A 27,161-nucleotide genomic window follows, 5' to 3' on the forward strand; every position below is an offset into this window, starting at 1 on the left:
ATAAAGCATCACACTTGAGAATTTAAGGGGACAGAACTATCATACAATTCTAGGCAATTCTCAACACAGCAATACTTATTCCTCTCCATTCCAATCATTACATAGAATTTCTGAAGTTCAAAAGTATTTTTTGCTGTGTCATGAGATATTTATGCCTTTTTCTGCCTCTACAGTGTAAACTATGACAGACAACTTTATAGACAGAATTCCCACAGAAATCTACAACTTACAAATCTGCCAATCTACAAATACGGTAGTTTTTACATGTCGAACAATGAGGCATTTTTCCTTCTGAGGAAGCAATCATGTTCTAGTCAGGCATTTACTTTTACACACCTTTATGAACTCTTGTACAATAGTTTCCAAAGGGAAGCTATGAGTTTGAGAATGTTATAGTAAAAGGGAAGGAGAACCACACAGAGATCTGTAAGTTAAAAACTTGTCTACCTTAGAAATATGTGTCAAATTCTCTAAAAGAATGAAAATGTAACAGTTGAAGGAGATACAAAAAGGTCAAGCTGAGGGGTCTCCATCAGAATAAGGGTGAAACCTGTCCTTAACTTGCACGTGTGGAGGACAACTTGCATTTTCAAGAGAAAACCAGAATATTGTTGTGGACACCCTAACCACCTCTAAGAGGATATGAGAGAATCTGTGTGTGAAAAGAGTATGAGCTGAACCCTGAGAGAAAGAATGGTGAAAAGTAAAGTGTGGATGGAAGAAAAAAGCTATTTAAGACAGATATTAAGACATATGTTGACTTTTAAATATTCAGCTGCTTTTGTCATCTTGGGATTTAATTTGTTATCTTGTATTTATTTATTACTATTTGGGTCTAAAAGGAGGAAAAGTTTGAAACAGGTAGTAATGTGTTCAATGCAAAAGAAACAATTCTGCTAGTTAAGGGGCTTTCAGATGGGCATTGGAATATTTGTGCTGGGTCTAGGCTGTTTATTGCTTTGAACAGATCATCTACATAGCCTCTGCTTTTACTGTTGTCCCAAAAAGAGTGAATTACTTTTTCTTCAGCTGATGCAACACACACGTCTTTATTCTGGCTCTCTGATTGCTGAAAGTATTTGAGACTCTAACACTCAGTTTGTCCATGTTTGGACACGAACAATACCAGTTTAAACTCTTGACTGTTTCCATTGGTTTCCTTTTAATATTTCAAAATATTAATTTACCTAATGGTCAAAAGAAAAGTAAGAAAGAGAACAAAATGTTGCTTTTACTCACCTGAAATACTTTACGAGAAGAAATTGACTTCTGTTCTTTGTGAGGACAGTGTACAAAACCTCCTTGAAAACAGTCGGAATGATCTAATATATTTACATGTTCATCGTCCCCCTCCTTGAAGATCACAGGCAAGAAAAAAAAAGGGGGGTGGGGGGGTGGGGAGTGGACTATAATGATTCTTACACACAATTGCTTTGTTTCCTTGGAATACTGTAATTAGCTTCCTTTTTTTTTTTTTTCCTCTTTTTCTTTTTCTTTTTCTTTTTCTTTTTCTTTTTCTTTTTCTTTTTCTTTTTCTTTTTCTTTTTCTTTTTCTTTTTCTTTTTCTCTTTCTCTTTCTCTTTCTCTTTCTCTTTCTCTTTCTCTTTCTCTTTCTCTTTCTCTTTCTCTTTCTCTTTCTCTTTCTCTTTCTCTTTTCCTCTTCCTCTTCCTCTTCCTCTTCCTCTTCCTCTTCCTCTTCCTCATCCTCTTCCTCTTCCTCTTCCTCTTCCTCTTCCTCTTCCTCTTCCTCTTCCTCTTCCTCTTCCTCTTCCTCTTCCTCTTCCTCTTCCTCTTCCTCTTCCTCTTCCTCTTCCTTTTTATTTTTTTTAATTTCCTTTTTCATTTTCTTTTTATCTTTCCCCCTCCCCCCGAATGTATGAAGTAACAGATCACCTCTTTGAGCACAAAGTTTAAGAGTATGTTAAAATTCAAAGGAATTCATTAAGTCAGTACATCATTTAGCCACTTATGGGCAGGACCTCTCATTAAGCTACTTTCCAGCTTACAGACACAGCAAAGGAAAAAATGATGCTTTTCCCCACAATGTTTATTCTGGCTTCAGATACCTGATTCAAAGTGTTTTCAGACTCTCTTAGTACCTATTTGAGGATTGCAATCACCCTAAGCTATTTCTATTGTCATTGAAAAACTATAATAAATCTCTACATGTGATTCAGTCTTCTTTTGGCTCTCATTTCTGACAGATTTTTCTTCTTTCTCTCTGGATAACAGTATGGCTAAGGCTCTAATTTAAATTACTTCTCCATTTATGAAAAAAGGATGTGAGTCCAAATGTCCAGTAAATTCTTCAAGAGCTAAGAAACAAGAAAGAACACTGAAAAGTGAGTTATGGCACTTTTCTTCTAAATCTCTCGTGTTTTTTTCAAATATAATTTTCACATGAGATTTTGTGAACATGAAGTGAAATATTTTGTAAACAAACACTTCAAAAAGTTGTGGAAACAATTTCCACTTTCATGGCTTCCTTGTGCCAAGATATTCCTTTAAATGGGTTGATAGCACAGAGGAACGCACTTTTTGTTGATTCAGTGACCTGTATTCTTCTGTAATTTGTTACAAATTGAACCTTGTCTGACTTTTAAAACTAACTGAACTCCTTAGTTTTCATAAGCCTTTAATTTCGTCATGGTTTCTTCAACATACTAAAGAAGGGGATGCTGGCATATTTCTATTTTATACAGCAGTACAGGAGTAACGTTACAGTATGTATTTGTCATAGAGTCTTGTTAATTGAAACATAAAGTGCAGATTACACACTTCAAAAACAACTTTCCAGCAACTAAATTCATCCATGTTTTTCAGAGTACGAACACAATGCTAATGGTTCCTTTAAAAGATCACGCTCTCTAGATTTAAACATCAAACACCCCTGCTTTATACATGAAGTGAGTAACGTACATAATATACAAAATATGCCAATTGGATTTTATTTTATTTATTTTATTTTATTTTATTTTATTTTATTTTATTTTATTTTATTTTATTTTATTTTTTCGTGTTATGGAAAATTTCTGTAAAGACTTTGGAGAAGCTTCCTGGAAAATTTTGAAAGTTCTTTTTCAAGTAATTCTGCAAATATTCTCATGCATATGTTTTACTTTCTCATATTAAGATGCGTCATTGAAGATAACAGCTGTTGTATCTCAGAGGCTTCCTCTCCAGAGGTAATAATCCATTATTTTTGCATACCACCTCTCCTGAGTCACAAGATACACTACTACTTTATTATTTAAGACCAGAAGGGGAACATTAATGGATGTATTTCCATTTTGGTCACTGTAGTTGTGAATATCTTTGTCAGTCTTAAAGCAACGTATCTAGCCTAAGACAGCCCTACAGCAATACAGTAATGACTTTTTTTTCCCATCTCCTTCCCCCTCCCCCCAATCTACTTTTGTACATTTGAAAAATATAGGAAATAAATGCTATTAAATAAAACAAGTTTATCATTATTCAGTATTACTAAGTAACACATTCTCTATATAATTGAGCTAAACATCAAGTATGGCAAAATTCTTGCTTATGCTTCACCCCCTGTCATGTGTATCATCTTCATTTTTCTCCGTTAATTATAATGCTCATAGATGACTGTAAAAATAAAGTTATTAAAAGTTAAAGTTATTAAAGTTAAGAAACTAAAAAAAAAAAAGTTAAAGTTATTAAAAAGTTAAAAGTTTTTAAAAAGTTTTAAATATTAAAAAGAAAGGGAGAAGGCTTGTGAAATAGGGAGTGTGATTAGAAAGAACTTAACTCTGAATAAAATTATGTGACTGTTGGTTCAATTTACTACTCATATACTTTTGGCATGTAATTGAAAAGGAAGAGAAAATGGAGGGTGTTCAGAAAGAGAAGCAAATGAAATATTTTAAAGACAGCTATAGCTATAAATAAAAATAAAAGGACTAAAATATTTCTTTTTTCTGTCTAAACAGAAATCCTAGAGGAACATTCAAAGACAACAGAATTCTGTACATTGCCTATTTCTTTTTCTCTAAACAACCTTTACAGGATACTATCAGAAGAAAAAAAAAGGTTAGACTGCAGTTTACAGATACAGGATGAATGTTCTGATTTTCTTACCTGGATTTGTTCAGAAAGGAGGATACTTGGTTCTATGAAAGATATTATGTGAAATCTAGATATAGTAATGTAATGATTTAAAAATATAAACCAATTATTTAGGTAATCTAGATATCTCTTTTCTGTTCTCTCTGCCCTTTCCCTCTGCCCATTTCTACCAATGCAGCAAAAGAAGGAAAGAGAGAAGAAAAGCATTGACAGTTGCTTCATGGTACAGTTTTAGTGCAGAAATGTAGTTCTTATGTTTGAAGTATATCAAATAGTCCCCCAAATTACACAGTTAAAAACAGCATTTTATCACTGTTTGAGATCTTGAGTATGGACTACATTTTTTTAGAACGTTTAAGTAAATCTGTTTCTTAGTATATGAGTTAATTTGAAAATTGTTAAAAAAAAAAATGATGCAACTTTATCCAAATTAGTTGTCCATTATTTCAATAATAAAATAGCTCTTCAGAACTGCTGCTTGACAAAACCTCACAGAAAGTTTCTACTTGACATGTATAGCTTGGCATATTATTGAATACTCATTTTAGTATTTTCATTATTTTTTTCCTGATTTTACATGTAAATGCAAATTTAACTTCAGGGACTTGCAGGACTGGCTAACTTTTTGCAAAATGGCATTTAATTTAATTTCATTTAATTTCTGGATACAAGAACAGTACTGAACAGTATTACAAGAACTAATAAAATTAGGCCTAATTTTATTTACTTTAAAACTCTTACTGTTCACACTACTTCACACTTCCTCAGATACTTTCTGTGATCCTACTTTTTTTCCCTGCATATAACAGAAGTCTACTTAGTACTTCCTTTACTGTCGTTGAAGCATAGGAGCAACAAATGTTAAATAAACCACAATTTTAATTTAATTCCCCTTGATGCTCATTATAGAGGACCTGGAAGGCTAGAACCTTTATCCTGTTGATTTCAAAGGTTCCAGAATTTCAATTTCTTCCCTCTTTTGCATACATAGTTGAAAAAGAGAAAGCTCTGCTTTAGTAAGCAGTTCAAAGACAGATGATTAGGTTTTATAGAAAAACAAAACCAGGAGTGTGGTTCAAGTTTCCTCTGATAAAAGCATCAAGGTTGGCAGAGCAGCACAGAATAAGCACATAGTTATGAGTCTTATTATCAGCTTATTATTCTCAGTTGTTACCTGATGCATATTATTAATAAAAAAAAAAAAAAAAAGAATGAAAACGTAGTGTGAAGCTATAACCCTTTAGCATTTGGTACAACAGTTCACCTGACTGATTTCTTGGTTTGTTACTGTAGGTAATGCAATAGAAAACATAAATGTTTTCTTATGAGTTTGCTGGCAGTGGATTTTCATACTGTTGTGCTTAGAAATATATACTCTCTATCTGGGGCAATCAGAAATATGCATTTCTACCTCTGTTAGCCATTTTGATTAGGTTTCTTCTATTGTTTCAGCTCTGTTGATACTATAGAGTAACATTCAATAATCGATAAGGATTCCTCATCTTCTCTCCATTTTTGACTGCAGGTACAGTTCTTAGATCTTTGGCATACCAAGGATTTTGTAATCTTGAAAAAATATGTTCAGATTTTTCAAGCACTGTTATTCTCAGTGATGCAGATGCTACTAATTTCCAGATCAAAAATGTCATTTAAAGTCATGAAACTTTTATTGAAATGTTTTAATATTTTAAAATGTTATTTCATTAATAATACCTTCACTACGTCTAAAACAATCTCAGATTACTCTTCCTTTTCTTTTTGTTTATTTACAACTGAATCTTACAAGTTCATTTGGTGTATTTATGCATAAAAAATTCTCATGAAATGTTCTAATAATTAATAGAAATATTATTTAAATTGTACCTTTCATATAATCAGACAAAACCAAAGGTATTTCTTAATGATGTTTACATATGATAATTTTTATCTCTAGCTTTTGGTATTTACGGAATCAGTTTTCTACATCTATCCAATTTAGAGATGCTTTGTAATAGGCTAGAAGTCCTGTGCAGTTATCACTAGTGCTGTTTCATGTGATCTATTTAATGTTAGAATATAGAATATAGAATAGTTCAGTTGGAAGAGACCTTTAAAAATAAAGTCCAACTGCCCTGCTACTTCAGGGCTAACCAAAAATTAACGCATATTAATGAAGACATTGTCCAAATGTCTCTTGAACACTGACAGGAATGGGGCATCAACCACATCTCTAGGAAGCCTCTTCCAGTGTTTGATCACCCTCACAGTAAAGAAATTTTTCCTAATATCCAGTCCAAGCCTCCACTGGTGCAGTTTTGTGCCGTTCTCATTTGTCCTATCATTGGTTGCCAGGTAAAATAGATTGACACCATTTCTCCTCCTCAGGAAGTTGCAGAGAGCAACAAGAGAAAATAAGCCTTGTAGCCTCCTTTTCTCTAAACTAGACATATCAATTATCCTCAGCTTCTCCTCATAGGACATGCCTTCCTGCCCTTTTACCACCTTTCTTGCCCTCTTCTGGTTGCATCTTTATATCCTTTTTATTTTGTGGAGCCCAGAACTGCAAACAATATTCAAGGTGAGGCTGCAATATCACTAGTTATAGTGAGATTTTCACCTCTTTTGACCAGTTGGTTATGCTGCGTTTAATGCAGTTTGCTCTCTTGGCTGTCAGATAAAAGGACTGGTTGAGTCTAAAGACAAAGGAGACTGCTTCAGCAATGAGAAGTCTGCATTCCTTTAACACTTAACAGATACTGCCAAGTCTAGTCTTCATCAAGAAATTGGAGAAAATCGGTAGCTCCCCAAAGTATAAATATGTGTATTTAAATGCATGTATGTCACAGTCGTAAATATGTTTTTGCTTTCAGACTAAAACCAATATAACGTAAGTAAAATAAATTCAACAGTAAAAGGAGCAAGGAATAGAAAAGTGAATATTGAAAATATAATGATAATAAACTAAGCCCATATGTGTGTTCATGTCTGTATGATCTTTGTCACTCTTTTAGCATAGTCAAGTTCTGTACATAGAGAGTGAGAATGATATAATACAAATTTCTTTTGATAGTCAGTTTTGGCTCTCTCATTTTTCTGTTCTACATTCATTGTATATACAAAGACGGGAAAGCTCAGAGCTTAGAAAAGACCTTTGACGTCCAGCAAAAGTATCTGATTTTCCCTTATTAAATTTTCTCAGCAGGTTGCTATGTTCTCCATGTTCAGCAGCAACCAGCTCTTCACTTGCAATAAATAGCACATAAGCTCTACGAAGGATCCAATATCTGTAGGATCCTAACACAGTCCTTAAAGCAAGGAAGCTCTCTCATTAGACACCTTATCTGTTCTCTGGCAGAGGTCATTAATGTCTTTAGCGTATTCATGTAGAACTGTGAAAATTCTCAGCCTGGCCACAGTTGGCCTCATTCTTCTGCGGGTTCGTAGTAGGAATTAATGTAGCTCTATTGCACCAAAAGTTGAATTATACCAAAATGCACAGAAATATCACTTTTTTTTTTTAATGCTTTATTTACTCATTTCTTTTTGCTTGCTAATAATTTTTGCCAAAGATATCTTTCACCTTTCTTCTAACCCACTTCCACTTTAGCTTGTTAAAATTATTTTTCACTTTTTTTTAATTATTATTATTTTTTTTTCCCAAGATATGGTTCTTCTTGGAGGTTAAAACTTCTCATGGAAAATACTAGTTATGATAAAACTTCCTAGGCATTATTTAATTATAGAAAGACTCCAAAGGATAGCCAATGGTTTAGTGGTTTGGTTATCATTTCAAGAATGTCCAGACTAAATTATTTAAAACAAGAATTGAGTTTATCGTTTCCTAAAGCCAAGCAAGTATCGTACATGCCTCAACGTCTTTGAAGGGATTGCTTACTTTTTATAAATTTCACTTTTGTAATTGTGGAAAATAAAAATAAATTTCAACCTATTGACATTGTATACGAAACAGAATTCTTGTTTACTAGAGGCTGTTTTAATATTTCTGATAAAAATTCATCATTTAGTTCCCACAGCCCCAACCTGTGGTGATCTCCTGAGTTCTGACAGTTCAAAAGCTTCCCGGTTCATCTTTACCCATAACAGTTCAAATACTATTGTTCTGGGTTTGAAGTCCAGTGCATTCCATAGTTCTTTTGTGATGTAAGTATTCACAAAGTCTCCTTTTCTTTGAATCCAGATAAAAAGTGATGTTCACAACATTCTCACAGTACAATGGAAAAACAGGAATAAAAGAGTACTTGACATAACACATGAAATATCAAATTCTGTCTAAACATAACTAAAGCATAAATTCTATGGTTCAGTTGAAAGTTATATTTCATCCTCCGTTTCATCAAATGAAGAAAAATATAAACAACTCTCTTGAGTATGATACTGTTTTTCTCTTCACTTTTCTTCCACATACACATTGTAGATGAAATACTTGCAATATCATACAATCTCTTTCTGATATGAAATAGTTCCATAATGATGTCACAAAATTGTTTTCATCGAATTTAGATGTCAGAAGTTTCTTGCTTAATGTTTTCAGGAAAACATAACATTAAAGTAGGTTTAATAAAACAAGTTTATTCAAATATAAAATTCAGTGATGGTAGAATTAACTGATTAATATAGACATTTTCAGATTTTTCTACTGAACCTCATTATCACAGAATTGTGCACTCTGAAAATAATAATGAGATTGTACTAGTAATATTCTTTTGAAATGATGTGGCCTGCTTTTCCTTATTTTACAGGTTGGCATTGCAAGAGGCAAACAGATATCAAACACTTTATCTCTGGTCATTTAGGAAATCTGTTGCAGTGACAGACCCATAGATTACGCGTCTTCTACATTAAAAGTAAGGACTTCTTGAATATGTTTCTTTCTTTCTTCTTTTCTTCTCCTTCTTTCTCCTTCTCCTTCTCCTTCTCCTTCTCCTTCTCCTTCTCCTTCTCCTTCTCCTTCTCCTTCTCCTTCTCCTTCTCCTTCTCCTTCTCCTTCTCCTTCTCCTTCTCCTTCTCCTTCTCCTTCTCCTTCTCCTTCTCCTTCTCCTTCTCCTTCTCCTTCTCCTTCTCCTTCTCCTTCTCCTTCTCCTTCTCCTTCTCCTTCTCCTTCTCCTTCTCCTTCTCCTTCTCCTTCTCCTTCTCCTTCTCCTCCTTCTCCTTCTCCTTCTCCTTCTCCTTCTCCTTCTCCTCTTCTTCTTCTTCTTCTTTTTTCTTCTTCTTCTTTTTTTTTTTTTTTTTTTTTTTCTCCCTACTACATAATGTTTGCTGAAATACAAATCAGTAAAACTGGTCAGAACTATAAATCCATATATTAATATGATTAAATGTAATATCAACATCATTCTATGGACTTCAAAGACAGGTATGAAGGCAATAATGTGTTCTGAAGAAGTTTACACAAATGGAGCAAGTAGGGGAGAAAGAGGTTTCATTTTCTTTGCCCAAACATGCTACCATTTGGAATGGCTAACAGTATCCCCATTATTTGTAGCTGCTTCTCAACAAGTCTCCCATGGATTATGTATCGTATCTGCCAACTTCTTACACCTTGGGTATCTGAGAAGATCTTAGATGACACTTCAAGCTTCTATTTAGGCTACTGGCTTGAGTTCTGTGTATTTATTTATTTTTGAGCAAGGTTAACATATGAATAAAAAGCTTTAAAGATACTTCTTCAGTACCACAGGCAGCTAGACCATGTAAAACTTTCATCTACCCTTCATCAGTGCAATTTAATTCTGAAAATATAACTATGACATAAGTTTGCAATAAATAGAGGAGGGTTATTACATATCTTGATTATTTATTTTTTTCAGTTACATTTAATTCTAATAGTAATTATGTAATCTTACAGTCACAGTAACATGCACTTCAAAACTACCTTTGATTTCTACACATAAATTTATAAAGTTGGTATCTTAAACTAAAATTATTAGCTAGCATTTGAAAGTAATGTAAACAGGCAAAATTTCATATTCAAATAATAGTATCAATTGCCATTGCTTCTGAGCATTCAGGAAAGTTTGAATTCTTAAAAAGAGTTCCAAATGCCAGAAGGAAAGTGTGACTTTCACACAGTTCAGTGCTTAAACATATTCACAAAGTGCCATTTGTAATGCCCTACAGCTACCTGACTGCCAGGCATGTCTGGCAGATTCTCACAAGTCTTCTTCTGCCAACTCATTTTGGAGATTTGGATACCCTAGAACACCGTGGTGGACCAAAGATGGCTATTTGTAGACCTTTAGACTATCCTTACAATCGGTCAACGTAGATACAAACTCCTCCAGGCATATTTATCTGAATAGTCTGAGACACGAATCTTAAGATGAAATTAAATGAACTTGGAGGTAATTTTCTCAGACTTACGTAGCTAGATCTTGTTAGAAACACACAGTCACAGTTTGATGCAGTTAGTCACACACAAGTTTTTATTGCTATTTCAAATACTGTAGGATATCACAGAACCGTAAAATAAGGGAGTGGTTTGCATTTGAAGGGACCTTAAAGATCACCTTGTTCCAAACTCCTATCATGGGCACGGACACCAAGACTTTCAGGTGTGGCTTACAAATATATCTTGGAATCTATGGAAGACCTGTGTTCTTTAGTATCAACTCTAATACAGACAGGATACCCACCTACATTTTTATTTGCACTACAAGTGGACAGCTGAATCAAGACCTTAACTTTTAGAAATTATGGCTAGAACAGAAAAATTCCACCACTGCTCTGTTAGAAAAAGAAGGCTGAGCTTAACTGGAATTATTATGTGAATTCTTTAAAAAGGATGGAACCTCCAGTTTATCAAAGAGCAACCTTTCATGCTGGTTTACAGAGTTTCAGGACAGTGAAATCTGCCTACCTCCAGCTATCCAGTCGTGAAATAAATATAGGTGGGTATAACTTCAGATGCAACATGGTACTCAGCCTATTATATGAATTACATTCTAAGAATATCTGAAAATTCTGTCTTATGGATGTATGTAGAGTTTTTTTTTAATTATTATTATTATTTTTATTTTTAATGTTCTAATAGGTCTATGCTTAACTGATGTGACTGTGGGTCTTCTACAGTGGAGCTGTTTCATAGCATGGAGCATGTTTCACAGCTGTTTCATAGCATGGAGCATATGTAAATTCTGCATCGTTCTACGTATACATGTGTGTGTACCTACACCTTTTTTCATTTTGATAAGGAAAAAAAGTTTTGATTATAAAAGTTCTGATTATAGCAGATTAAAAAAAATGTTATTTGAAAATAAAGTATGAACTAATGCAAGACTTTCTGAGGAAAAATGCAAGTATTATTACAAAGAGAGAATGAATCCATAAAAGGGATAATGCTGAAGCCCTTTGAAGATCTGTTTTTAATTGATGTATTTTCGTTAGGCTGATGTATATAATTCTATACTAATGATTATGAATTTTAATTAATGTGTTTGATGGCTATATCATCTAAAATAATTTGACTCTGATGATTCAGGATGTGTTCCTGATACAAAGTACTGAAAAAATCTTTTCAAGAAAACATTAAAATACCATACAAGATATTATGATGTTCTCTCTCACTAATGGTTACCTTATACAAAAACATACCTGGGACAAAATCCAAGATTTTTTTTTTCACTTTTTTTTTTTATATATATATTTTGCTTGTTCACCCATTAGTTTTATTATGATTATTATTTTCTATGCCTGCAAAGAATTTATGTGGGACTCTATAGTGTGTGCTTGTTTGTGAGAGAAAGCTAGAGGAAAGGAATATATAAAGCCTCTAACCAATTCACTTTTGTGAAAAGTGGCAAAACAATGCATTCTCTAGCAGCCAAGCTAACTGTTGAGTAAAACATCTTGGTACTCACCAGAGATGTATAAATCTTTTGAAATTCTCCCAGTAACCATTTCTTGTGTTTTAGCTCTTTAGTATATTAAAATCATATATATTAAAATCATATATAATAAAGTACAGAACTAGTCTTCTTACATGGTATTGATTACGTCTATAAAGACCCTTATGAGAGTCTGATAAAGTACTTTCATCAGCCCTATTAATTATAATATCTAATATAATACAGTTGGCTTTAAGTATTAGTCATATGTACACAATAATGGGCTTAGTGTTTCTAATTCCTTAAAACAAACAAACAAACAAACACACTTTTTATTGGTTAGTAAATGTAGAATCATGCAATTTATGTTGAACATCCAAGATATCCAGAAATTCTGTAAACTTAATTTTATCACAGTTGCCAATGTGTTGTCCTGGTTTACATAAGCTATAACAGAGTATTAGTCAAATAGCTCAGGTAGAAAACAGCTAAGACTGAGGATAAATTTCCACTTTACTACCAATAATAATTTGAATCTTTATCAATATTTTCTTTGGATTAACTTATTTACAAATAGAAATAAAGTTGTTAAGGAGAAATGCAGGATGAATTAATAACCTTTGTTTATTTAGTAATTGTGGTGCAATGTGTGAAGTGAAATGTCTGGAGGGCTCTGGTTACATTATGTCAGAGATAAATTCAGTGCTGTTGAAGAAGTACTATCAGACAGTCATTTTCCACACGAGCTTGCAGTTTAACTTAAGAAAAGAGAAAACAATTTAAATGAGAAGAGGAAGGAAGACTAACACAATTTTAATAGGAAAGTATAGCCTATTTCAATTACACACAAGCTGCAAGCTTGAGATCTTACTTCTTGAAGATATATGTGAAATAGAGATATTAATAATAGAGGTATTAATAAGGCTGATAATCTTCATTTACTTTTCGAGTATCGGTGATTATTTTTCCTCCAGGCATCATGATCGAAGTGGGTCATCAGTATGTACCTGAAGAAAGATAGTTAATACAGTATTTTGCTTTGCTTCATGTTTTTGAAGGCATTTTGGCTAAATTATTTAGTTTTGTTTGTATTGCTACATAAAAACAAAACAAACAAAAAAACAGGGATAAATTCTTGGACTTGAGGAGAAGAGGTATGGACAAACTTGTATCCACATTGCTTAGATGTAGGCTTTTCTACAGGAGATTTATATTGGCAGGAGAACATAACCAAATTTCAAAACCAAAATTTAGTACTAGATTCTTGGTCATTCAACCACTTTGTTTAACTGGATTGCTCCACAGTCATCTTTTTGGTAGCAATACAGACCAAGTTAACAGTTTGTTTTGCAATACTGACCAGAGTATAATATGTGCATATCCATATATGTGAAGGCATATAAGCATTGGAAGAAAATAGAAAACATATTCAAAAATATCTTTATGATTAGCCAGGGCTTCCCATCTACATTAAAACACCTTTTTTTTTTTTTTTTTCTTTCTCTTTTTCTGGAATTCTTTGAGATCCGATTCAGCTTCTGAACATGTCTATATTTTATAGACTAGAATGGGTGATTTTTGTTATCTAAAATTTGATGAGATCAATTCAGGTCAACAAGGAGGTATGAATCAACAACTGCATACATTGCATCTATACAACTACAATGAACCATGTCTTCATCTATATTTTCTTTTTAAAGAATTCCCTTAAGATCCATACTATAAGCTATTTCTCCCTGTTTTGTGAAAATTAACACTCTTCAGCACTGATGAGAGTTGTCCTATGCCCTACATTGCAACAGTTTACATTGTCTTTTATTTAACTTACGGAAATTTAGCAGCTCAGAAGGTTTCTTCCTTTGGAAAGCATAGCACATGCCTACAGTTTTCTATAAATATTAGGTAGTGATAACGGTATAGCTCTATATTTTTATTAGGGTTATATTTATCAAGGGTGAAACTCATTCCCTGTTCTTTAGTGAAGCTTGAATAATAGGATTTTGTATAAAGCACAATAAGAACAAGATGAGAGTATACATAAATATGAGAGCTTATTAGTAGATACTTCAGATATTTTGAATGTTACCGAGAAAGTCAAAACAGTAATACATTTATTTACATTGTCTAATACTATTGTGCGAGCAGGCTCAGGGTTCCTATGAAATGAGGTAGTTTATCTTTATTCTTAGTACAACACTAATGCTTCAGAAAGAACTGTTGTCCTTGGTTGTCCCTCCAGTCTTGAAAGTTCATAGCTGTGAACGCAGATGAACAGACTGAGCGTATACAAGGGCAGAAAGACTTGTAACAAAAAGACAACATATAAAGAAATTGGTATCAGAAACATGACAGTCCCTGAGGACAGTAGAGAAATCGTAACAGAAATAGTGTTGTACTTAACAGTATTTGTTTCCTGTGCCTTGGGCAGAATAATTTTGCTGTCGATGGGCTCAGTGAGAAAGACAATATGATCTTTTTGAGATTTTTCACTTGTATGTGAGAATTCTAGTTAACAGGAGTTTTTGTATTTAAATTATACAAATACAGCAAATACGTTACAGCACTAACTTCATTTGAAGTGGACTCCAAATTAATAACCTACCTTTCTGCTTTCATGGCAGAGCATTTTAAACTTTAACTATTCATTGCTCTCCTGTTTTTAATTATGGTAGGTTTTGTTTGTTTGTTTGTTAGTTTGTTTAATATTTTGGAGGCTGTCTACAATATAAACCTTGTTTACCAAGTCAAAGTTCAGGCCTCAGTATCTTGTTTTCAGTAGAAGAAACTGATGAAATTGAATCAGGAGTTCCTGATGCAATCTTTGTTGTTTATAAAAGAGACATAATATTCTTTATCCCCAAACACAAGATGACTCAAAGAACAAGCAACTTTACTTTTATTTTCTATACATTTTATACCTTTTCTACTTGTCAACAGTTGGTTCCAAAAGAACAACCCCCTCTGGGTAGAAAGCTAGACTAGAATGGCAGAGTCAAGTGGCTATGTTTGAAATGCCTTTCGAATGGAAACCTCTTATATCTACTGTATTTTGATTCATTCCAGTACTCAGATTTAAGCCTTGCGGGACTGTGGGACAATCCAGCCCAAACAGTTTATGTGCATGATTCCCTTTATCATAGTCCTAATTACAGTCCTGTCTACGCTGAGATCAGTAACATTAGCTAATCAGTCGCCACATATTTTCAAGTATCTAAAGTTACCAGTCAAAGTCTGACCAGCCGTTTGTGGGATCTTCCCTATAAGGCATAAATATCACGTCTACATTACAGACAACATTTTAGGCAGTCTCAGGCTGGTCTATCAATAGAAAATTGTGAATACGTCTTACTTAGCTGCATACATTCTTCAAAGGTGTTGTGGTTTAACCTGGCCGGCAGCTCAGCACCACATAGCTGTTCACTCACCTTCCCTACCCAATGGAAGAAATCCAGTATTTCTCCCTCCTATGCATTCATTCGAATTTGGGGATTTTCAGAATCCATGCTCATCAGTCTTATTGCTTTCTTATTCTTGGTGCTTTATTACAGTTGCTAGGAGTTGACTAGGAGTAAACTAGTGTTTTATTTCCTTAGAAATATAGATGAAATAGCTTTGTATTTCAAATACAAATACATCATTATTATTATTATTAATTATTGTTATTATTAAAAGAATACAATAAGAATTTTATCTAGAAAGAAAAAAAAAATATCACTTTTTCACAGAATCACAGAATCATCTAGGTTGGAAGAGACCTCCAAGATCACCTAGTCCAATCTCTGACCTACCATTAACAAGTCCTCCACTAAACCATATCACTAAGCTCTACATCTCACTAAGCTCTACATTTTTCAGGTATTGTCACCTCTGTAAAATATTATAACATAACAAAGTGTATAAAATCTCAGTAACCCTCAGACATGAAGACAGTTTAGGAATCAAACCTAGGAATTCAATTGATCTTTTTACGATTTAAAGTCTGAGGAGTCTTATACACTGAAGACTTACACATGGGATCCAGCTACTGTAAGATAAGCATTCACATAAAGTCTTGTCGTTTAAAATAGCATACACTTATAAATACCTGTTGTGGTTTAACTCAGCCGGCAGTGCACAGCCATTCACTAACCTCCCACTCGTCGCCCCCCAGTCGGATGGGGGAGAGAATCAGAAAAAAAAAAAAAAAAAAGCAAAAACTTGTGGGTTGAGATAAAGACAGTTTGATAGGACAGAAAAGGAAGAGAAATAATAATAATAATAATAATAATAAAACTAACGTGTACAAAACAAGCGATGCACAACACAATTGCTCACCACCCACTGATCAATGCCCATCCCCAAGCAGCAGTCGCCTCCACCCCAGCCAGCCACCCCATATTAATTGTTCCGCATGACACCATATGGTATGGAATATAGCTTTGGCCGGTTTGGGTTAGCTGTCCTGGTTCTGTCCCCTCCCAGCTCCTTGTGCACCCCCAGCCTCCTCACTGGCAAGGCAGTGTGAGAAGCTGAAAAGTCCTTGGCTTAGTGTAAACATTTCTCTGCAACAATTAAAAAAAAAAAAACATCAGCACATTATCAACATTGTTCTCAACTTAAATCCAAAACACGGCACCATACCAGGTTCTAGGAGGAAAATTAATTCTATCCTAGCCAAAACCAGGACAAAAGGCAATGGGGATATGAATTTCTAGCTTGGACCTTTTCTGATGTTAAACATTTCTTTTGTCAGTGCTGATGTAACTACTGCTTCATTTCTTCCTAGTCTACTTGCCTGACATATGGTCCCATTACTTATTTTCAACACCTTACTTTGTATTTGTTGGCATCAATCATCTAATCAGATAAAATTAATTATTCTTAATTAAAAAGTCATTGTGGCATGTGTTGTGCAATAGTTTGTGGAATTATAATAGATAAGGGACATTTCATAATGAGAAATTAGACACCTCGTTCATATTTAGACATTTCAAACAGCTAGTGTTAAGTCCAGCGGATCAAGTGAAGCCCCAAGCTAGGAAGATGATGAACAGTTCTTTCTTCAGCTACATGAAATGTCACACAGGCAGGCACTGATTCTGCCAGGGGAATTCAACTACCCTGACTTTAAAGCCCAGATGGATTTGAATTTGACCAGGGATAGCAAAGGAAACAATAAGTGCTTCTAGAAGTATATAAGTTACAAAAGGAAGACTAGAGAAAATGTGGGCCCTCTTCTGAAGGAAAGAGGAGACTGGTTGCACAGGCCAAGGTACTAAATGCCTTCTTTGCCTCACTCTTTACTAGCAAGACTGGCTTTCAGGACTCCCAGGTCCCATAGACCAGAGCAAAAAGCTGGAACAAGGAAGATGTAACTTTCATGGAAGAAGACCAAGTCAGAGAATACTTGAGCAAATTGGACATTTGCAAGTCTATGGGCCTTCATGGGATGCACCCATGAGTGCTGAGGTAACTGGTAGATGTGATTGCAAGTTAACTCTGTATAACCTTTCATTGATCATGATAGCTGGGAGAAGTGCCCAAAGACTGTGTGAAAGCAAATGCTACTCCTGTCTTAAAGAAGGACAAGAAGGAGTACCTGGGAACTATTGTTCATGTTGATCTCAGAGAAAAATAGTTAGGCATTGGAACAGGTTGCCCAAGGAAGTGGTGGAGTCAACTTCCTGGGAGGTGTTTAAGGAAAGGTTGAACATGGTGCTTGGGGACATGGTTTAGTGGGTGGACCGTGTCCAAAGCAGAGCAACGAAGCTGGTGAGGGGTCTGGAGAACAAGTCTTATGAGGAGCGGCTGAGGGAGCTGGGGTTGTTTAGCCTGGAGAAAAGGAGGCTCAGGGGCGACCTTATTGCTCTCTATAGGTACCTTAAAGGAGGCTGTAGCAAGGTGGGTACTGGTCTACTCTCCCACATGCCTGGTGATGGGACAAGGGGGAAAGAGCTAAAGTTGCACCAGGGGAGGTTTAGGTTGGGCATCAGGAAAAACTTCTTTACTGAAAGGGTTGTTAGGCATTGGAATAGGCTTAGTGATATGGTTTAGTGGAAGACTTGTTAGTGTTCGGTCATAGGTGGGTGGAGGACTAGGTGATGTTGGAGGTCTAGGTGATGTTGGAACTCTCTTCCAACCTACATGATTCTGTGATTCTGTGAAAGGTTGGACATGGTGCTTAGGGACATGGTTTAGTGGGTAATATTGGTGGTAGGGGGATGGTTGAACCAGATGATCTTAGAGGTCTTTTCCAACGTTAATGATTTTATGATTCTATGGTCCATGAAAGCTGCAATAGAGGGGGTTCAGACTGCATATTAGGAAAAAAAAATCTTTACTGTGAGGCACTGGGAGGGCCCTTCCCTTCCCTTCCCTTCCCTTCCCTTCCCTTCCCTTCCCTTCCCTTCCCTTCCCTTCCCTTCCCTTCCCTTCCCTTCCCTTCCCTTCCCTTCCCTTCCCTTCCCTTCCCTTCCCTTCCCTTCCCTTCCCTTCCCTTCCCTTCCCTTCCCTTCCCTTCCCTTCCCTTCCCTTCCCTTCCCTTCCCTTCCCTTCCCTTCCCTTCCCTTCCCTTCCCTTCCCTTCCCTTCCCTTCCCTTCCCTTCCCTTCCCTTCCCTTCCCTTCCCTTCCCTTCCCTTCCTTTCCCTTCCCTTCCCTTCCCTTCCCTTCCCTTCCCTTCCCTCACCGCCTCCCCTCCCCTCGCCTCCCCTCCCCTCGCCTCCCCTCCCCTCGCCTCCCCTCCCCTCCCCTCCCTTTTCTTCTTTTCTTTTTTTTTCTTTCCTCTTTTATTTCTCTTCCTTCCTTCCTTCCTCTTCCTTCCTTCCTTCCTTCCTCTTCCTTCCTTCCTTCCTTCCTTCCTTCCTTCCTTCCTTCCTTCCTTCCTTCCTTCCTTCCTTCCTTCCTTCCTTCCTTCCTTCCTTCCTTCCTTCCTTCCTTCCTTCCTTCCTTCCTTCCTTCCTTCCTTCCTTCCTCCCCTCCCGCCCTCCCCCCCTCCCCCCCTCCCCCCCCTCCCCCCCTCCCCCCCCTCCCCCCCTCCCCCCCCTCCCCCCCCTCCCCTCCCCTCCCCTCCCCTCCCCTCCCCTCCCCTCCCCTCCCCTCCCCTCCCCTCCCCTCCCCTCCCCCTCCCCGATTGATTTCTAATTGTCCTCTGGTTTAGCTTGTTTTGTTTTATTTTTAAATAAATGATTGCCCAACATATTATCTATTTTTCTTTCTTTATTTATTACTACTGCTTGTTTATGGATACTGTCATTGATTTCTCCATATTTGCTTAAGCTAAGTGAACAGCACAATGCTTTTGCAAGACCGTGCAAATAAGCAGACGCAATAATTTCCAAATGCACCAATATTTTAATTACTGGACAATTAAATAAATATTAATGTATTTCCAATAAATTGCCTTTAGATTAGATCCTTATATAGCTTTAAAGGGCCCTACACTGTCTAGAAATAAGTTTTCTCAAAAATAAAAAAAAAAAAGCAAGAAAAGGGTCAGCGAGATATATGTGGGCTGGAATACGTTTGTAGCTAACACAAACTTATCTTCCATCAATATGCTAAGTTTTGTATCTTAATACTAGATAAACTTGGTTGTTTTTTTGCACGTGCTTCTACAAATACAGTACATGGTCACTTTCTACTGTCTAATGAAGCAGATAAATGAAGCAGGGGGACAAGAGGATGACCAAATATAATGTTTTCTTAGGTTAGTTGTATTCCCCAGTGATTTTACTGATGGAAGTTTCACGTAAAGATCAATGACAGTGAAAACTGGTTTATAACTGAGTCTGATGGCTAATATGATCTCAAAATTGCTCTGCTGCAATCTATCCTGCCTTTCTTGGTTAACAAACATTATCCCAATTATAGCTAAACCAAATATAGGCCGAACAGATGCTCCTCCTACCCAACAATTAATTTAAAACTGAAAATTTAGAAATGTGTATAAACAAATAAACAAACAAACACCGAATGACAGTTCAAAGTGCATCACATTTAACAAGTGAAATGTTTGTTACACTATGATGTGGCCTCATCAAAGCAACTAATATAGATAATTTATATTGATGTTTCTGGGGGAATGGGATTACAGTGATAAGACCAGATAAAGATTAAACTAAAAGGTGGAGGAAATCCTGATAGAATCCATTCAGATAGAATTTCAGTTCCAGTTCTCTTTGATGGAGAAAGATGCATTAAATAGAACAGTTGCAGTAGCTGAAGAGTTATAAAATAAATTAATATGTACTGAGTAAAATCACCTGTATTTTCCACATAAGTTACTCATAAACAAATTAGCAAAGCTGACAAGTTAGAAATGTAAAATATATGAAAAAGGCATATTTGTTTCTCTGAATAGGTACTGATTTAGTACTATTAAACTACTATGATTTAGTACTTTTTCCGTCAGCTGAAACACTGCAACTGACTAGATGAATACTGGTTGTTCTTTTAATATTGCAATGATATAGATTCACTTGAGCCCCTTCCACAGTTACACTTGGAATGCAATAATGTAAAAATCAATGTACAAATAATTATTTCATCTCAGTTGATGAAATAATCTTTTAAGGAATTCTATTCTATAGTCCTCTGATCATTTCTTCTGCCTGCGTATGTAGTGATGGTAGGAAAACCATTTTTGTTTTTGTACCGTTGCATCTTTATTTCTATATTGCCTAGCATAAGAATTTCCAGCACTCATATAGGAATCTTTGGTTCTATTGCAGTATACAAGCAATTATGTGTTTAGAGGTGAAACTGTGCTAGAAATTGTCAAATGTGTCCATTTCTCATGACTTAAAAGGAAATACTTTAGCCTTCATAATCTACAGAAATACTTTAATGTGAAAAAAAAAAAAAAGACACTGTAGAAGTTCCATTACTCTTCAGTGGAATGTATTCATCCACTTTATTGTATATATCACCTCTTCCCTATGACATGTAATTCTACTTCAATGACCTGCTGACATAAATGAAGATTTTATAGTTCTGGAGTGATGAGAAGTTCTGCTGAAACTGCCTGTGAATAACAATTCTCACATCATCAATGAACATTATCCATCACCTGATAGTGATCTAGTTGAAATCCTCCTCTGGAAATTCTGAATTTCATAATGCATAATGAAGAAAGATGGCATGTATTTAATTCTTACATAACAATGTGATAGTATTCCTGTAGCTGAAGCTGTGAAAGCATTTCCACAAGAAATGTCTTTTTGCCTTCCCCTTCCCCTTCCATTTCTGAAATGTTGCTTACCAGCTCAACCCCTTTTGGCTAACCTGGGAATTACATCCACATGTCTCTCATATTGATAGGATACTTCATTGCAGATAGGATTTAGTGGAGAAACTTGTCCTGAGGAAAAAATAGTACACAAAGTGATTACAGTTCTAAGGTGTGTAACCCTACTGACCTAACTCATATTTTCCAGCTGCACTGTGGAAATAGAATATTTTTTATTCTCTTAAGTACTAGGTCAATTATGTGAATCTGTTATTGATATAGATCCTTAGATTAAAACAACAACAACAACAAAAAGCCTTCTCCAGCATTAATTAGGGTGCTCTATCTGATCTATAAGTATAGAACAAACATTTCAAAATGCACAAAAGCAACAATGACATTCACTCCTTAGGATTGTTTTAAAACCGTTAACCTTGCATCTACTGAAAATGATCCTGGCTCAAAGAGGGCAGTATCATTCCCATCAGGAAATACTTACCTGGACAATGTGAGTTATCTTCTGCTATTTATCCACATTATTCAATAGCAATGACAATAAAGATTGAAAACAAGGTGGAAACAAAAATATTTACTGTTGTCTATTTACTGTTGTCTACTTTCCAAAAGAAAACCAAAATTATGTGTAATCTTCTGTGTTACTGTGGTGGTTTTACTTGGGTGGGCAGCCGAGCTCAACCACAGCCGCTCTCTAATTCCCCCTCCTCAACGGAAAAGGGGAGAAAATACGATGCAAAGGGATCAAGGGTTGAGATACGCATGGGGAGATCACTCAACAATTATCGTGACGGGCAAAACAGACTCAGCATAGGGAGACAGTAAGAGTTATTGCCTATTACTAACAAGCTAGAGAAATGAGAAACAAAGGAAAAAAAAACAAAACCAAAAATGTCTTCCCCCATCCACCCTCTTCCACATCCTGCCCCCGAGCAGCGCAGGGGAACAGGGAAGTGGGGATTGCGATCAGTCTCTAGCACTTTGTCTCCGCCACTCCTTCTTGGTCACTCTCTGTGCCTGCTTTATGTGGGGTCCCTCCCACAGGATGCAGTCCTTCCTGAACTGATCCTATGTGGGCTTCCCACAGTCAGCAGCTCTTCAAGAACTGCTCCAGATATGGGCCCATAACACGGGGCCGATCCATCAGGAGCACACTGCTCCAACCTGGGTTCCCCACGGGCAGCAGCTCCTGCCAGGTCACCTGCTCCTGCGTGGTCTACTCTCCACGGGCTACAGGTCTGGCCTGGAATTTGCTCCAGCAGGAGTCCTCCACAGGCTGTAGCCTCTTTCAGTGCAGGTCCACCTGCTCCACCGTGGTCTCCTCCATGGGCTGCAGCATGGAACCCTGCTCCACTGTGGAACTCCATGGGCTGCAGGGGGACAGTCTGCTTCACCATGGGCCTCACCACAGGCCGCAGGGGAACTAGCTGCAGGTCCTGGAGCAACTCTCCCCTTCCTTCTTCACTGACCTTGGCGCCTGCAAGGCTGTTTCTCACTCCTCTCTCTCTCTCCCAGCTGATGTCTCCCAGAATTTTTTTCGTCCTTTCTTAAATATGCTCTTACAGAGGCACAAACATCGCTTATTGTCCTGGCTCTGGCGAACAGCGGGCACCTTATCAAACATGGGTCAACTTCTGGATTCTTCTCACAGAAGCCACCTTGTGGTCCCGCCACTATCAAAACTTTGCCATAGAAACCCAGTACAGATACAGATGGAAACACTTCTGTTCTTCATCAAGGGCAAGCTCACAGGTTAAATTTACCAGTTATTTATGCTATTTATAAAACAAACAGAGAACAAACAAGAACAAAAACAAAACAAAACAAAAAAAACAGGTAAAGGTAAAGGAATGTAATTAGCATTCCATATAATAAAAGAAAATAATAAAATGCATAGGAAGTTGTTTTTTTTTTTTTTTAAAGAAAACTAGTTTTACATCAAAATGTCAGTAACTATGTGGAAGGAATATATGTATTTATTGTTCTGCAATGTAGACTGTATCTGGGGTGTTATATGTAAAATATTTAAGATTTTTTTTCCCTTTCCTATAAATGGGAAAAATATTACAGTTACAAAAGCACATTACGTACCAGAAATATTATTGTAAGAAACATGTGAAGATAGTATAGTGTTGGCTGTCAAAATTTGGTCATATTTTTACAGTTGCTTTGAAAGATTACATTAAATTAGCAATTCTGGAAGTAATTTGAAATTGTACAGAGATTTTTAAATAAGAATTTAGAAAAATATATATATTTCTAGGTCTGCAATGAACTACTGATCTTCTCTGTTGGCTGCCTGTTTATTTATTCCCTGTGTCTTTTATTCAGAGAGTAATTGGATGCCCCTTTTAAAATTTGTTTAGGTGATCAGAACACTTTTTTTCAAAGAACTCTAAAGAAAATAAAGGCTTAATTTCAATTTTCTATTTATTTATTTATTCATTTGTTTATTTATTTTTCCCTGGCATCAACCAGAAATGATTGGTTACTGGGGTGTTTTTTGTTGAATTGTTATGACAAGTTGTCTGCTTCAGACTTTTCTGTAACTGAAAATTTCAAAAAGTGTTTATGGAGATTTCAGTGAAAACTAGCTACATAGAGATTTCAGTTTAACATACTTTGTATCTTTAGTCCATTGAGGCCTATGAAACATTCCATATCTTATCAAAATACAAACAAATCTATCTATTTATTACTTATCCTAACAACATCAGGTTTTTTTTTGTTTTGTTTTGTTTTCGTTTTTTTTCCTGAGCATAATGGCTATTCGTGTAATGTTTGTAATTGTGGGAGACTTGTAACAGTGTGTTTGGCTTTTGTGAAGGATTCCAAATGCTGTTTTAGTTTGTGCCCAATGCTACATACTACTAGCTGTCTTATGGCATCACAACCTGAAAGAACGTCTAATTGCATTCTTTTCTGTGTGAAGTGAAGGCCTGGTGTAATTCAGGATCTGGCCTTAGAAATTTGGAGTTATTGGCATAAGAGATTGGCATTTTTATTTATTTATTTATTTATTTATTTATTTTCTCCGAGCAAAACAGACAAGTCTTTTAATGTGCCAGTTTTAACAGCTCATGCTTTACAAGATGCAATGTATTTCTCATAAATGAATAAATGTACCTTAGGAAATGTCATTCTATTAGGAAAATAGTCACATTTTTTCCTATTACAACCACTATGCACACTAAGAGGCTTTTAAGATAAAAAGAGAGGCAGAATATAATTCCCTAATACCATACTGAATTCTTTTCACAAGGATGGCTGCATAGTTCAAAACAGCAGTTGCCTTGAAAATAAATGACTGCACTGAAAGGAGAATTAATTAATTCAGATAAACTAAATAAACTCTGTGAACTGACTAATGTAGCAGAAATTACTGGGTGCTGATACTGCTGTTTTAATTATTAAGTCCACATTAATTAATTTCAAAGCTACCTTTTTCTGAAATCCACAGCTTGACCAATATTCATAATATAAAACATGCCAAGAGAGAAATTTTGCTGAGTAACACTTTTGCAAAGGGTGGAACAGAGTCTTCATACAACTAGATGTGTTGAATGTTAAAAGAAAGTGTCAGTTTTAATATACAATGCAAGGCTCAAATAATTGTGTGGTACTTGCTTGAGCACAAACTGAGAAAAAGAATTTTTTTCTCCCAACCTATTTCTTTCACAGAAGGAGCTAGTTTTTTTGTTAATTGTTAATATGGTTCTGTATATAAAGGGAACTTAATTTCTCTGAGAGCTGCTGTAAAATCAGTGATCATGGCTACCTTAATTTGCACAGCTATTGGACACAATGAGGTTCAGCCATGACTCACTAAGAGGTCTGAACCTTGCTGAACTTGAGCTTTGCATTCTCTGTGCTTCATATTCCTCAACACACCTATTTTGCTGGTAGTGGATTCTTTCATTCTTTCCTTCCTTCTTATTTTAGTTTTGAAACTTCGAAAGATTCCTGGATTACATCCAAAATAATGGATGAATAGGTAGATTTTCTCAATAGGTAGATTTTGTAAACAGTAACCTACAGTCTTAAATAGCTGAGAAAGGATATCTTCCAATATTATGTGTTATGTTACATTTAGTAGTTGTTCTAGTGTTGACGATTCTTGTACATTGGGACGTAAGTAGCATAAAATGTATTTACATCATACTTTGACCTGTAGCACTTATCATATGTGAAGTACTGTTTCACATATTGCAACTATTGAAATAATTATATTTCTGATGGTTCAGCAGGGATTTTGCTCTCCATACAATACTCTAAATAGACAGGAGGAAGGTATATACTTAAGAGTATCTGTTGTTGTGATTAATTCTGTAAATTATTAGAAAAGATAGAGCTTGCAAATTTACATCTGCTCCAACACACAACAGATTTCAGTGGTAAAATCAATACAGTAACTGAAAAATACATTCCTATAAGGATTTTGTTCTCTAATTCCTCATCATTTTGTTCAGTTCTTAGAATGAAAACACCAGAAGCAATAATTTTTCCTGACAAGCTGAAAGACATATAACAGAGGACAAGTGGAATAAAACACTTTAATTACCATTTTTATTATACCTTCACCGAGTATCAACACCTCTTATCTTAATCAAACTTGCTTTTCCCTATTTTCACTTGAAATACATTTAATTTTTTTGAGAACTCTACATTCAACTTCAAGGACCAAGAAAAAATACCTTTATAATAAAACCACAGACAAAATAGTTGTAGCAAAAAAATCTTATCAATATTTCATGTTGCATACTCAAAGACATTTGAGAGCAGAACAAACTTTTACAGAAATTTTAAGAAGTGTTTCTTTCTGCAATAAAGTTGTGTTTGCAGGCTAATCCTTCCTAGACTATCTACTACAAAAATTCCATGTAGGCTAAATCCCTACTCAATTAAGAAAACAAAAACAATAACAAAAAACAACAACCAGAAAATACCTTTTTAAAAATATTTTATTTTGTTGCCATATTAAAAGCAGTTTCTCTCTCACATACATGAAAAGATAAATGAGTATACAGTATCTTTAATAGACTTACACCACAAGCACTTTTAAGAAAACAAAAAAGCAAAAAAACAACAAAAAAAACCAAAACCAATCAATCAACCAATCAACAAAAACAAAAACAAGCAAAAAAAACCAACCAGCCAAACAAAAAAACACTTTCTCTCTACCTTGAAAGAAAGAAATAGATTACCTTCTCCATAGTGTCTCCAGTGATTAGCTTTGGTAGTTTTCTGTTGAGCATGCTGCCAGCTGGGATCCCTCTTCTGAGAGTTTAAAATTTTCAATATGTTGTACAGGAACCACAGGCATGTTACTCCAATGTGTGGATTTCCCTCTGCAAGTGATTAATTGCAAAATTCAATGTTACAGTACCTAAGTAATTTTGCAGGTCCAGCACTGAGATCATCAAAACTGAACATTTGAGAAATAAATATTAGTAGTCACAGTACATGAGCCTTACACAACATCAGCATTGCTGTTACAGCCTAAATACTGTATGCTTAGTTTTAGCTCAGAGAGAAATTTAATGCCATGTTTTTCTAATCCCCAGAATGTAGAGGTTTTACAAAGGGAATGTTGACACATGCTTTATTGTGACAATGCAGACATACTGGCGCATGGGTTACTGCTGCTGATAAAAGAAGCAGTTTAAAATTCCACATATTGCCTGGCATGTTTCAAATGGACTGTTGTGGTGAGTTGACCTTGGTTGGCTGCCAGATGCCCACCCAGCCGCTCTCTCACTCCACCGCCTCAACTAGAGAGGGAGAGAAAATAAAATGAAAAGCTCGTGGGTCTAAATAAAAACAGGGAGATCACTTACCAATTACCATCACTGGCAAAACAAATTTGACTTGGGGAGAACTAATTTAATGTACTGTCAATTTAAACAAACAAAACAACAACAACAACAACAACAACAACAAAAAGTAGGGTGGTGAGAAAAAATACCCAAACTGAAACAAATTCCCTCCTTCAACTTTCTTCCCAGGCTGGGCTCGTGTGGATCCTCTC

General features: G+C 35.7%; 2 long non-coding RNA genes across 2 annotated transcripts; one reads left to right on the top strand and one right to left on the bottom strand.

Moving 5' to 3' along the window:
* Positions 1-430: 430 nt before the first annotated feature.
* Positions 431-11,616, top strand: LOC308188016. Its single transcript, XR_013945067.1, has 6 exons — positions 431-2,342; positions 2,824-2,906; positions 3,134-3,185; positions 8,094-8,229; positions 8,829-8,933; positions 11,120-11,616. It is a non-coding gene; the product is annotated as an uncharacterized lncRNA (long non-coding RNA).
* Positions 11,617-19,096: 7,480 nt separating this feature from the next.
* On the bottom strand, positions 19,097-26,732 carry LOC308176722. Its single transcript, XR_013938518.1, has 2 exons — positions 26,338-26,732; positions 19,097-22,908 (listed from the first exon to the last, which is right to left on the bottom strand). It is a non-coding gene; the product is annotated as an uncharacterized lncRNA (long non-coding RNA).
* Positions 26,733-27,161: the final 429 nt, after the last annotated feature.

Source organism: Anser brachyrhynchus (assembly GCF_964034855.1).
Source record: "Anser brachyrhynchus genome assembly, chromosome: 1".
NCBI classification, from domain to species: Eukaryota; Metazoa; Chordata; class Aves; order Anseriformes; family Anatidae; genus Anser; species Anser brachyrhynchus.